Source organism: Gopherus evgoodei, chromosome 10, assembly GCF_007399415.2.
Source record: "Gopherus evgoodei ecotype Sinaloan lineage chromosome 10, rGopEvg1_v1.p, whole genome shotgun sequence".
Classification (NCBI taxonomy): Eukaryota; Metazoa; Chordata; order Testudines; family Testudinidae; genus Gopherus; species Gopherus evgoodei.
Window position 1 is genome coordinate 43,481,370 of NC_044331.1, and position 13,957 is coordinate 43,495,326.

Here is a 13,957-nt window from a genome sequence, read left to right on the forward strand (position 1 = left end):
GTGTGTCACACCCGTAAAGAAGCGTATAGATCCTGTCTCCATTTCCCAAGAACTCAATGGGAGCCAGAACAGTCCAAAGGCCTGTCAGGCCCCAGAGGGGTCCCTCTTCCCAGGATCTTTCCACAGGGGATTGGCTGGTTGTTCCTCCAGCCCCATTTTCAATCCCTTGCCATGGCTCCTGGTGCCTCCTCTAGAGATTCTGCCACAGGCCCACAGACCTCACAAGCAGGGAGAGCCATCTCTTTGCCTTTGCTTTCTTCATTCCCATCGCCTGAGTTCTCCCCTTGGAATCACCAGTGAGCCATTGCTCAGCCTCAGAGTCCCTGGGGCTCGTTTGCTCTCTCCTCATTAGTCTGGCACTCCATCTCCTTCTATGCTCCCCAGCCCTTTGGCACCATCAACCAAGGGTGGGGGCCCCAGAGCCAAGCGCCATGTCCCAGGAGCGCTCTATCTAGGGCCCTATGGAGACATGACGGGAGGCCCCTGTGTTGATCCCCCAGCTGCACTGGCCTTATGTGACTACCATGTGGGGTGTAGTTATGTCTGCTCCTGGTCCTCCACCTCCCCAGCCTCAACTGGATCCTCCCTAGCTGTAGTGGCTCTGGCCCCGGCAGGACCCCTTGTTATTTCATCCCTGGCTCATTGCTTGAGCTGGGCAGTTTTTTCCTAACATACCCAATGCCAGGCGGTTAGCATGGGGTCTCAGGGGTGTGGGAGGGTACACGGAAGATTCCGGGTGAGGCAGCGGGGGGCTGGGTTTGCAGCTGCAGAATAGGGTGGGGACAGGAACTCACCCCCAAAGGTGCTGTGTGGATTTGGGGGAGGCCTGATTCACCGAAGCCTCCTAGAGAAGCAGAACAGGGGGAAAGAGCCCAGGATGGGGAATGGGAGCATATGCCTCCCCCTTAAACACTGGTGGTGGAGAAATAAAGGCTCCTCACCGCCCAAGCCATGACAAGCAGAGAACTGGAGCAACTGGGGACATTGGCCCAGCCTGAGTCTGCCTCTCCCAGCTCCTCTGGGCTGAGCGGGACCGGGACTCATGTGCTCCTCAGGGCTGGGCTCTGGGGGCCATGGGGAGAGCAATGTGTTTGGAAGGAAATCACAGGGGAGGGGAGAAGTGGGGTGAGGCAGGTGTTGCTCAGGGGAGCCGGGGGGGGCGGGGTTGCTGGCCTGTTGCAGGGACACAGCGTCAGTCATCACAGGCTGGATCAAGGGCCCATTAGGCTGGGATCCTGCCCCCAGCTGAGCCCCCTGCGCCAGGTGAGGGGAGCTCATGATGCAACTGCGGGGATGCGGGGACCGTTCCTGACCCCTGTGGGGATTGACTGATCCCTGATGCCTGAGGGTCCATTACCCCTAGAGGCCAGTGCAGCTCCAGAGGGGCTTGTTCCTGGGGTCCCTTTAAACCAGCATGTTGGGGCATGAGTTCCTCAGGCCGCAGCAAGAGGGAGACAAGAGCTCTAGATTGCCTGGAGCATCTGAGTCAGGGTCTGGCGTTGCTTCCTCCCTACGCCTGTGGGAGATCGCACTGGGGGGGTAGAAGCCCCTGCAGCCAGCACCCCCTCTCACAGGGAGCACAGAGCCAGAGCCCCCAGGAGAGAGACAGGACGAAGAGGAACTGGAGATGCGGGTTGATATTTGATAGGGTTAGGGTTACCATATTTGAACTTTCAAAGAAGAAGACACTCCATGTGGGTGGGGGGTAGCCCCACCTCCATCCGCTCCCTCCCACTTCCTGCTTCCCACAGAAACCCCAACCCATCCAACCCTCCCTGCTCCTTGTCTCCTGATCACCCCCTCCGGGACCCCTGACCCTAACCGCCTCCTGGGACCCCACCCTCTATCTAAGCCTCCGTTCTCCTTGTCCCTGACTGCCCCCTTCTGAGACCCCCCCATCCTAACTGCCCCCCTAGGACACTACGCCCTACCTGTCCCCTGACTGCCCTGACCCCTCGCCACAGCCCCACCCCCTGACAGGCACCCCCAGAACTCCCGGCCCATCCAGCCCCCCCATTCCCTGTCCCCTGACTGCCCCAACCCCATGGAGTGCACAGCCCCGTCCCCCCAGAGCGCTGCTGGCATGGCGCGCTGAGGCTGCAGGGGAGGGGGGAGCAGGGGAGGGGCTCTGGCTGCTGGAGGCCCTGATGCGAGTGGCTCAATCTGGCCCAGCCGCTCTGTCAACCACGCTGGGCTCTGCATTGGGAGGGAAATCTCGGACCTCCTTAGATTTTTACAAAGTCCTCCCGGATGGCTATTTAAAACCCCCAAATCCGGACATGTCCGGGATAATCTGGACGTATGGTAACCCTAGATAGGGCTCAAACAGAAACTGGATTCTTAATAGTGACTAGAGATAGCTGCAGGTTTCAAAGTGATAGCTGTGTTAGTCTGTATCAGCAAAAACAACGAGGAGTCCTCGTGGCACCTTAGAGACTAACAAATTTATCTGATGAAGTGGGTTTTGGCCCACGAAAGCTTGTGCCCAAATACATTTATTAGTCTCTAAGGTGCCACAGGGACCCCTCACTGTTTTTTTGGTTTTTTTAGAAATAGCTAGTTTTTATTGTTATCTATTATTATTATTATTATTATTAACTGTTTAGGATTACAGCATTTTATATGATTAATAATGATTTGTTACAGATGAGTACATTAAATAGTAATTACTATTTGACTCTATGAGTTGTATTTATTATTAACTATTTATCAGTCTCGCTACTTATTATTAGAATTCTCCTGATCAGCGAGAACTCTCTCTGGTATTAGCCCAGTTAAGTATAGTTATTATTGTGGTTTTGCCCTTTTCTGTCTGTCTCTGTGTCCATCTGTCTGTGTTAGAGGTGAGTGCATGTACTCAGCTGGGCTGGCTGGAGAGTCAGTGTCCTGCCATGACACAGTGACCCTGGGCATGGGATTGCTGCTCCCAGACGGACTCTCTGGTAGTTAGGTGTGGGAGCTGTCCCTTTCTTTAGCGGCCATGGCTCCTGTAGGGGCTCTGTGGACTTTGCTTCAGGAACAAACACGCACAACACAGCCGAGAGACAGAAAGAAAAGACAAATAAATTAACCCCCTGAAGGATCCTGGGATGCACTTGGCCATGGGCAGATAGTTCACTGAAATCCCCAAATAATGTTTTTTAGGAAATATCTGGTTCATTTGCCATGTTTCCAGAACAGCCAGTGTCTCTCTCATGGAAGCTGCTGTTCACCTGCTGAAGCTGCTGTTGTGGCAGACAGCGACACTGGACCTGTTTCCCCTCGCTGCTCCCCCGCCCAGTTGCACTCCTGAGCTGAGCCATTCTTCTTGATGGCGTTCCTCCCGATTCCCTAGTGTGAAGCAGCTGTCCATAAAATATGTGAAATCTGGGCTGGGCAAAAGGGCTTACTACAGAGAATCTGCTTCAGCTCTTGGAGGGGCCGGTCACATGGGGGTGGGGAAAGCAGGTAACTTGCTGACTTTTTGTTGAGGTCCACGAGGGGTGCCACCAGGGAAACGAAATATGATATAAACCACAGGTAACAGCTTTCTAGGCCCCACAAGGACCATACCTGCTTTCTAAGTGCCTCTGCCTTATTGATGAGGGATTTTACCCATTAGAGATCCCAAATCCTTTGTTTCTTGCTTGCCTACCTGGCCCTCCCTAGGGTTTGCTGTGAGATGGGTCTCTCATGTGGACTGTAGGACTGCAGCCCGATTCTGAAGGTGAGTAAACCAGTCTCGGCTGCAGACTACAGCATCCTTGAGAAATGCCACCATGTAGCAATACTGAGGTCATAACATCCAGTTCATCGACCTCGGAAGGTGTCCAGGGCCCCGCGTAACCCCAAAGCCATTGTGAAAAAGTGGAACAAGGCTGCAAGGCTAGCAAATGCTGTTTTTTCCTGGGAGTCGGGAGAAAGAGGAACCTGCCAATAGGCCCTTGTCAGAGCAACATGGTGCTATATTGGGCTTGGCTGAGGAAGTCTGGTAAATCATCCACCTGGGGCATGGACTGGCAACAAAGTGAGAGCTGGCACTGACCTATCTGAAGTCGACAGCCCCTTTGGGTTTGGGACCCAAGGCTACACCAGGGGCTATGGGATTCCTTGATTATTCCCCATATCAGCATTTCTTCAACTTCCTGAACCAGGACTGTCTTCATCTCTTTGAGGAGCTGCTAATGTCTGCACCAGCAACGCCACGGGCTGGACCTGGAACTGATGTGTCATGAGGAAAGCCTGTCTCAGGAGTGGGGAAAACTCATCCTCGCATGCCTTCTGGAGGTTGCCCATTTGCCCTCCCTGTCCTAGTTAGCTGTGTCCCCAGACGTACTTTCTCAGTGCCTGCAGGTTCAGGAACCTGGGATCCTGGATCAGCCCCACCACCCTTGTGGGGAATGAAAACACCATGCTGCACCGTCTGGGGTTTCTGCAAATTGATATGAAAAACTGGTCTGTGTTTCAGTCTGTCTGAAACAGAACCTTGTAATCCATAGGTCCAATAAGGTGCTGGAGCACTTGTGTGGTCCTGCCCCTAGGATCCTCACACTAGGAGCTTGACAGCTGGGCCCACTGGAAGGCAAATTGTTGGAGCATAAGCAGGTTTCTTGAGGGTAGAGTGTCACTGGCCTCAGCGCATTGTCAGTGCTGACCCCACACTTTCCAAAAGCATGACAGTCCTCCAACTCATTTCCCAGGGGGCCACCCAGTGGGAACAATTGGCTGCTGGCCCTTCAAATACCTATCTAATGTCCCCCTTTCCCAAAATCATGAGATTGTCTTAAAAATCACAATATGTTAATGATGATACACTCAGAGTTCTTTTTATTTGCTGTCTGGCCTCTGCTTCTTTAGGCAGTCACTTTTTAAAGCTTTTCTCTGGAATCATATGTGCTAGGAACTCAATTTTGTATTGATCTGGAAGTTAAGATTCTGGTGTATTCATGTGACTCCAGGAGCTGGGGATTTCAGCAAAACTCCAAGGGTCATGAGAATTGCAACAGAATCAGGAGAGTTGGTAACACTTATTCCTGATTTACCCCAGCATAATTGAGAGGAGCACCGGATCCATGCTGCTCTTTGGTACGGCATAGTCCAGGAAGATATCTCTGCAGGCCAAGTACCTTTGCTCATCATGGCACAAGTTAATTTGCTTCCCACCCTGTATTTTGAATCTCTGAGCCAGCACCAGCAGCACTTCTGCAGGCAAACAAGCTTTCCTTTCAACTTGCTTTATCCCAATTGCCCATCTACAAGTGAAGTGGAGGATAATCGTGTCAAGAACTGTCACCTGCAGAGCAAGCCAAAAATTCATTAGCCCCTGATGACATGACTTGTTCCAACTCTACATACAGTGCTTCACATACCTCTGAAATGCAGCTGCAGCTGAGGAGTAGCCTTGCAGCTGTTTACTAGCACACAGCAATACTACAGAGCAGATTAGGGTAGGAAGTGAAGGAGAATCTTGTATTCAACATTGCTGCACTGAAATGGAGCTAAGTGGTTATTATTAATTATGATTAAGGCAAATCTGTCTAAATGCTTGTGGCACAAATATATAGCACCTTTTATCCAGAAGGATCCCAAGGCTAATATTAATCTCCTTTATATGTATAATTTCACTGACCACTGAAGTGCAGCCACCTCTGGGGTGGAACCTGACAGCTGTTTAACAGCACCCAGCAACATGGTTTAGGATAGGAAGTGAAGGAGAAAAGGGTTTCCTGGGCTGAGTGTAGTTACTTGAGCTGGAAATTGGCCAGGTGTGAAAGGGTGGACTGGAGGCTCAGAGTCCTGCCATACCCATCCCAGGGAAGAAGCAACGGAGGGATCCTTCAAGCAGGCTAGAGTGGCTGCAGGGGAAGCACCCAATCAGAGAGGTTTCAGGGAGCTGCCAATGAGGGCATAGCAGGCTCATAAGAAAGGAGCTGCAGGGGTAGAGTTCAGTCTGTTTGCAGGGACTGGGGATGTAAGAGGTGTTCCTGATGGTCTGCTTGAGCTGAAAGGCATAGCTAGATCAGTCTGCTTGCAGGCACTGTTGAGCAAGAGGTGCTCCTGGCTGGCTGCAGGGATTGCAAGGGCTGAGGCTGGTAGGTATTGGCAGGGCCTGGGAAAGTGAGGGAATAGCTTCTGGCTGGCTGCCAGGACTCAATTAAGACAGGCTACAGCAGTGGTGGGCAACCTGCAGGCTGCATGTGGCCTGTCAGGATAAGTCAGCAAGCTGCTGGTCAGTGCCGTAACAAGGGCAAGGTGAGTGAGGCACTTGCCCCGGGTGCGCAAAGTGGAGGGGTGCAGCTCTATCACCCAAGCGGGGTGGAGGGGTGTCAAACCTTAGTCCCAGATTTGGACCTTAGCGTCCAAAATATGGGGGTTAGCATGAAAACCTCCAAGCTTAGTTACCAGCTTGGACCTGGTACTTGCTGCCACCACCCAAAAAATTAGAGTGTTTTGGGGCACTCTGGTCCCCCCGAAACCCTTCCCTGGGGACCCCAAGACCCAAACCCTTGAGTCTCACAACAATGGGAAATAAATCTTTTCCCTTCCCCCCTCCAGGTGCTCCTGGAGAGATACACAGACACAAGCTCTGTGAATCTAAACAGAGGGAGTCCACCCTCTCTAATTCCAATCCTGGAAACAAAAGCACTTTCCTCTTCACCCAGAGGGAATGCAAAATCAGACTAGTAAATCTAACACACACAGATCTCCCTCTGACTTCTTCCTCCCACCAATTCCCTGGTGAGTACAGACTCAACTTCCCTGAGGTTTCCCAGTAAAGAAAACTTCAACAGGTTTTTAAAGAAAGCTTTATATAAGAAAGAAAGAAAAATACATACAAATAGTCTCTCTGCATTAAGGTGACAAATACAGGGTCAATTTCTTAAAAGAATATTGAATAAACAGCCTTATTCAAAAAGAATACAAATCAAAGCACTCCAGCAACTATAGACATGTAAATACATGATCTCTGTACTCACAACTTGGAAACAGAAGATTAGAGAGCAGGAAATAGAAATCACTCCTCATAGCTGAGAGAAAAGCAGGCAGACAGACAAAGACTCAGACACAAACTTCCCTCCACCCAGAGTTGAAAAAATCCGGTTTCCTGATTGGTCCTCTGGTCAGGTGCTTCAGGTGAAAGAGACATTAACCCTTAGCTATCTGTTTATGACAAGGGGGAAAAAAAAAAGCCATGACTGGTGGTGGGTCCCTCAGTCCCTCTTGGAGGGAAGGACCTGCTGCTGAATTGCTGCTGCTGCTGCTTTGTTCATTCTTTGGCGGCGGGTCCTTCCCTCCAAGAGGGACTGAGGGACCTGCCCCCGAAGAGCCTGGAGCCAGCCCTTGCTTCGGGCACAAAAATTCCTTGTTATGGCTTTGCTGCTGGTGGGCTACCAGACTGTTTGTTTACATTTGCATGGTGGCCTGTGGCTCCCAGTGGCCATGGTTTGCTGTTCCCTGCCAATGGGAACTGCAGGAAGCAGTGGCCAAGCCCATGCTGCTTTCCACAACTCCCATTGATTGAGAATGGTGAACCATGGCCACTAGAAGTGGTGCAAATGTAAACAAATGGTCTGGTGGCCCACCAGTGGTTTACCCTGATGGGCCATGTGCAGCCTGCAGGTTGCCCATCACTGGGCTATGGGGAAGTTGCCCAGGGAAAAGCAGTTGGTTAAAGGCATGTGGTGTGTGGCTGCTACTTAAAGGGTCCCTGGGCTGGAACCTGGAGTAGTGGGTGGGTGTGGGTCTCCCTCTGTCACCAGCAGCCACTGGGGAAGTGGCTTGCCCTGAGTGACAGGAGTTTAGACAAGCCCAGGGAAGGGACTGTATTTGGACCTGTTATCCCCCTGGAAGAGGGCTGAACTGCAACTGACCTAGCTAGAGAGCTGGTGTCAGAGGACTAAAGGGCAGGTGAAGAGCCTCCAGGGAGGAAGCCCTGGGGGGTGCTGCTCCACACCAGAACAGGCCAGCTGGGGTACTGAGATAGGTTCCCTTGGTCAGAGTGGAGCCTGGGGAGGGCTATAGACCTGTTGCCAACAGTGGGGTACCCTGTTGGTCTGTAAAGGGGCTGAGCCCAGGGAGGGCTACAGGATATTACTGAGGGCTTTGAGATAGGCCTGGTTGGACAGTGTACCCCAGAAAGGGTTTGTTTGCACATGGACTGTGGGTGACTCAGCCAGAGGGCTGTGTCACCGAAGACCCACGTGAGAAGCACAGTGGATGCCTGGGGCACCATGAGCTGAGAAATTGGACCGGGGGCACTCATGAGAGGTGGGTGCCACCCAACTACACCAGGGCATCTGGCTAAAACCACTTAACTTATGGAAAGGGACCTGGAATCTTTAATACCCACAGATGGCCAGCACCCTGGTTTCCTATTTCATTCCTTTCACAGTTGCTCCTGCTCAGGGTAGTTTGATACAGTTTGTGCCCTAGGAGGAGGCAGGGAGGGTGTGGGAGGCAGAGCTGGCCCTGTAGATTGGCAGCTGGCATAGTGGCCATATTATTCTCTGGTACATGTTGTGTGTGTTTAGGACAGGACTCTTGGATGCCTGACAAAGCAGAAACAGGTAGGACCAGCAGCACGGTGACCTTCCAGCACTGCCATGGAGCCAGTCCTTCCTCTGTGGTTATGCCATCTCATGACATTGGGCAGTCATCTAAGACAGGGAGCTAGGGAAGGCCACCTTCTGTTACCCAGTGAACATGTGCACACACCGATCCCTGGAGCCAGAGTGTTCTTTGGTGATTAAGTCAATTGAAACTTATGCTCCTTGCACTGTACTCCAGCTGACCCAAGTCTGGCAGGTGTGCTCTGGGGCCAGACTGTGGTAGGAGGAGGGTGGTGCCCCTGCTGTCAGTAATACCATCACAGGATGGTTGTGGGTCACAGGAAACGGGTCTCAACCCTGCATGTGCTATGGTGAACTCACCTTCCCATCTTGGGAAAAATGAAGAGGGGGACATATGTCTCATCAGGCCTCTGGGATGGATAAGGGTGAGGCCTTGGGGGTGGAGACCCTGGAGCCAGAGGACAGCCCGGGGAGGGCCCTGTGCCCTGTCAGGTGTGAGGGGCAGGGATCCTGGAGAGGATGGCAGCTGAAGGAAGCCAAGGGGCTGTGTCCTGCCACGCTGTGATTGCTGGGGTGAAGGAAGGCCAGGGAGTGCCCTTATGGCTTTGGATCTGTGCAAGGGGCAGGGAGCTGGGGATGACAGGGAGAAGCTCAGGAACCACCCCCGACCCCCGAGGAATCTTGGGCACTCAAGAAAAGTTGAGGTGACAAAAGGCAGCAGAGAGGGGAGGGAAGTTGAAACCTTTGACATGTGTACAATAATAAACTACCCTGGGACAAGAGAGTTCCCAGCCCAAGAGAGCAGGGCCGTCCATAGGCAGAATAGGCAAAGGCGTAGGGCCTCACACTGCCTGGGGGCACCACTCTGCAGGCAGCCGAGACAGTGTAGAAGCAGGGCTGCTGGGTCCTAAAGAGAGCCGAATGCAGCACAGTCTGAGGGACGGGATTGGCTGCTGGGGTCTCTGGGAAGGGAAGGGGGTGGGGGTTGGGAAAGGAGCTCACCTGTGAGTGTGACTCTTTCCCCCCCCCCCGGCGGAGGTCAGGTGAGGCTGTGGCTCTGGAACCAGTATCCTTTGTTGTCTCCCATAACATCCATTCTTCTCCCCCCCTGCCCCACGGAGCACCCCCTCCTTTCTCCCTCCTCCCCAGGAGCACCCCTCTCTCTCTCCTCCCTCCCCTCCGTCAGGGCTGGGTTGGGTGAGGTGCTGGGGGTGGGTGGGGGGAGGGGAGGCTGGCTGCTTGCTGAGGAATGAAAGTGAAAGTAACTCACTTCCTGGGCAGGCAGCCAGAATTGGAATGTCACGCAGGGTTTGGACGGGGTTAGCCAGATGTGTGAAAAATCAGGATTGGGGTAGGGTGAGCAGATATCCCTATTTTATAGGGACACTCCCAATTTTGGGGTCTTTTTCTTATATAGGCTCCTTTTACCCCCCCACCCCATCCCTGTCCTGACTTTACACACTTTCTGTCTGGTCACTCTAGGTGGGGGTAATTGGTGCCTATATAAGACAAAGCCCCAAATATCGGGACTGGCCCTATAAAATCAGGACATCTGGATCTGGCCACCCTAGCTGGGGAGCGCCTCTCCCCCGGGCTGGCAGCTGCCAGCTATCCATCTCATCCGGGGGGGAGCTGCATAGGGCAGGATGAGCTGCTGTGGCTCCATGGGTGCCCTGTCCCTGAGATCAGATGCTGTGCTAACTTCACCATGGTCCATAAGGCTGGTGGTGGTGCCCATTGGCGTGTGATTGGACCTGAGGGTTTGCTGCTGCTGTTGCCACTCTGCACCCCAAGAGGTGGATTTTGGGGTCCTGCAGTTTTCCACCTATCTCCTCCTCTACTGCAGCTGTTGGACCAGCGGGTTGGGGGGTGAGCCAAGCATGAAAGCAGTACTGTGTTGCCATTTAGATTGTCATTTAACAACTTTGTTTGCCAAAAATTCTTGCTAACAATCCTGAATCCAATTTCAATATTATTTAAAAAAAAAATCAATATCTTAGCCAAAAACAGAAAATTAAGTTGTTGACAATTATTAGTGACAGGTTTGGTTTGAGGCAGGGAGTGGGCCAGTTTTCATCAGAGAAACAAAAAATGTTGACTGACTTTCCTATAGCCTGTTACTCCTGATAAGAGCCCTCCAACAACTGTAATATGCTCATCTCCTTACTAGTGTATAAAGCAGGAGTCGGCAACCTACGGCACACATGTCAAAGGTGGCAGGTGAGCTGATTTTTGATGGTATGCAGCAGCAGGCTGAGCGGCTCAGCCCATCACTGCTCTGGGGTTCCGGCTGCTGCCCTATTGCCAGCTGGGATACCAGCCATCGGCCCCACTCAGCACCTGCTGCTGGCCTGGGGACCCCCAAGGAACCCCAGGCTGGCAGTGGGCTGAGCAGGCCAGCTGAACCACTCAACCTGCTGTCAGCCTGGGGTTCCGTTCACTCAGCCGGCAGCGGGCTGAGTGGGCTGGTGGCGGGCTGAGCAGGGCCGATGGGGGGTTGAGTGGCTCAGTCTGCTGCCAGTCTGGGGTGCCAGCAGCACTCAGCCTACTGCTACACCAGGGTTCCGGCTGCTGGCCCCTTGCCAGTCAGGAGCTCAGCCGCCAGCCCCACTCTGCCTCCTGCCAGCCTGGGTGGGCAGAATCCCAGGCTGGTAGCGGGCTGAGCGGGGGTTGGCGGCTGGGATCCTGGCTGGCAGGAGTTGGTGGTCATAACCCCAGACCAGCAGCGGGCTGAGCAGGGCCTGGGATCCTTGTCTAGGGTTCCAACCACCAGCCCGCTGCCGGTTTGGGGTTTCATTTACTCAGCTGGCAGTGGCTTGAGCAGGACCGGTGGCCAAGACCTCAGATAATAACAATAGTTTATTTATATAATATAGACATAGAGAGAAACCTTCTACAAACATTAAAATGTATTACTGGCACGAGAAACCTTAAATTACAGTGAACTTGGCACACCACTTCTGAAAGGTTGCCGACCCGACCCCTGGTATAGAGTGACCATATGTTGTACTAAGATTCTCCTGCTTTTTTTTTTCCCTGTGAGTCAGTATAACTTTTGCCAGCCCAGAAGTTGGGCAGCCAATGTTTTACATTTTCACAATGTTTTCTCCAACTTTCATAAAGTAAATACATAGTTAATATGAGTTAAAAAGGCCAGGGACACTTCTTTGTGAAGAATCTGTACAGCAGATCATGCCCATAGATGATCCAGAAAAGAAATTTGAGGTTGAATTTTTTTAATGTTGTGATGGATAAAGCAGTATCTGCTGTTGATGAAAGGTTTAATACCTTGCAAGTACACCATGAACAGTTTGGATTTTTGTATGACATAACTAAATTCAACGAAATAGGAAAACAAGAGCAACTAATGACAAAGTGCAAGAACCTAGAGAGCCTCCTGAAGCACGGTGATAGTTTTGATTTAAATGGACTTGAACTGTACGAAGAATTGAGTACACTGTCATCAATGTTGCCACATGCAAAATCGGTGATGGACATTGTACAGTTTATTCATACCCGCAAACTTGTTGACATATATCCTAATGTGTACATTGCCACTCATATTCTACTGACAATTCCTTTAACAGTAGCGTCAGGAGAACGGAGTTTCTCAAAACTAAAGCTCTTTAAAAACTATCTCCGCTCTACAATGAGTCAGGAACGCTTAACTGGTCTTGCTATTCTTGCAATCTAACAAGACACGACTTTGTCTTTGTCATACGATGACATTATTACTGATTTTGCAGCCAAAAAAGCCAGAAAGGTTGCTTTTAATTAAAAACAAATCTTTGTTTCAATACCTCTTCATATAAATTTCCAATAAAATTTTGATAAATTAAAAAAAATTTGCATCATTCTGTCATCAGAATTTTTTCTATAGTGCTGCTTCTTTAGTGCTAGTCCATCAGCATTACAGTGTGCTTAATTAAGTTAAACTGGTTTTAATAATGTGAATGTGGCAAGTTTTCCAATACTGTAAGCTTATGTTTGTGTTGCTAAGAGCAGATCAGGCACAGGGGCACCAGTTTAATAATCTCGCCTAGGGCACCATAAATCCTAAGGCCGGCCCTGCAAGAGAGTCTTTAGTTGGGGTAGCAACAGAGGTTGGGTGCCTGCAGGGGCACCTTCCTACTGTGAGGGGGTGCTCTGGAGGCAGTACAGCTGTTATAGCCACACACCCTTCTTCCCATCTCCCTGCCCATCCATGACCTCTGCACACTCAGGTCCCTAATCAACATCCTCTTAGCAAGCCCCAACATCAGGTGATGCCCCTTCAACTCCTGGCTGTCTGTGAGGGCCCAATGCCACAGTGAAATCTTCTCAGGGAGGGGGGCTATTTCCAGCCACAGCAGTGCAAGTCTGGAGGAGCTGTGAGCCAGACCCAGCTCCCAGTGCCAGCCCATATCTCACTGCGCCACCCTGCCTGCGGAACTGAGCATGAATTGTGCCCACGGGGAGGCCAGGATGCTCCAGGGCTGTCAGGGTTACACACCCTGAGTCCTGAACCTGCTAACAAAGGAGATTACTGAGTGAGATGGGCAACTCACAGGGATGTTGTGGCCAGAAGGTAGCAAGGCCCCCAGAAGAAGACTCCTCAGCCTCCCAAAGAAGCCCTCAGCTCAGGAGAAATTCTGGGGGACATTCCTACTTCCCCCTGCAGCTACCCCTGGCTCCCACAACACCTCTTGGATCCCCATGGCCAGGATGCAGACTAAGGCACAGGGTCTGAAGAAGCATCCTGGCAATGCCCAGACAGAGGAGGTGCTCTGCCTGCACACTCATCCCCAACATTGTCAGGCTGCCCTGTTGGGTGCAGCCTAATGGGGTAGGGACAACAAGTCAAAAGAGTCAGAGTTTAAGGCTAGAAAGGCTCAGATCACCCAGTCTGACTTCCTGTGCATCACAGGTCACCAGCACCTGCATGCTAAACCCACCAACAGAACTGAGAGGAAAGGGTCACAGTCCACAGGAGCCTCAACTGTTCTTTGCCACAGGGAGAGCTAGGAGGGACCGAGCAGCATATAAATGGTTAATGAGATACACCCAGGTAATCCTGGCAAGTGACCTGCATGCACATGCTGCAGAGGAAGGTGACCCCTGTCCCAGGTCTGTGCCAATTGGAGCTGGGGGAAAATTCCTTCAAGACCCCCCATATGGTGATCAGTGAGACCATGAGCATGTGGGAAGAACCAGCCAGCCAAGCACCTGAGAGAGACAGTGCTCGATGCCACCTCAGAGCCTCGCCCACCCCGCCCAGTGTCTCCCCTGCAGCTGTGGCCATTCCTCATGTTTCAGAAGAAAGAGACCAAAAACTGTCATCATACACTGAGGCGGGGAATCCAGTCCTGATCCCTGCAGGTGAGCTGCTAAAGCCCTGAATCATGGAACATCAGAAATCTACCAGAAGG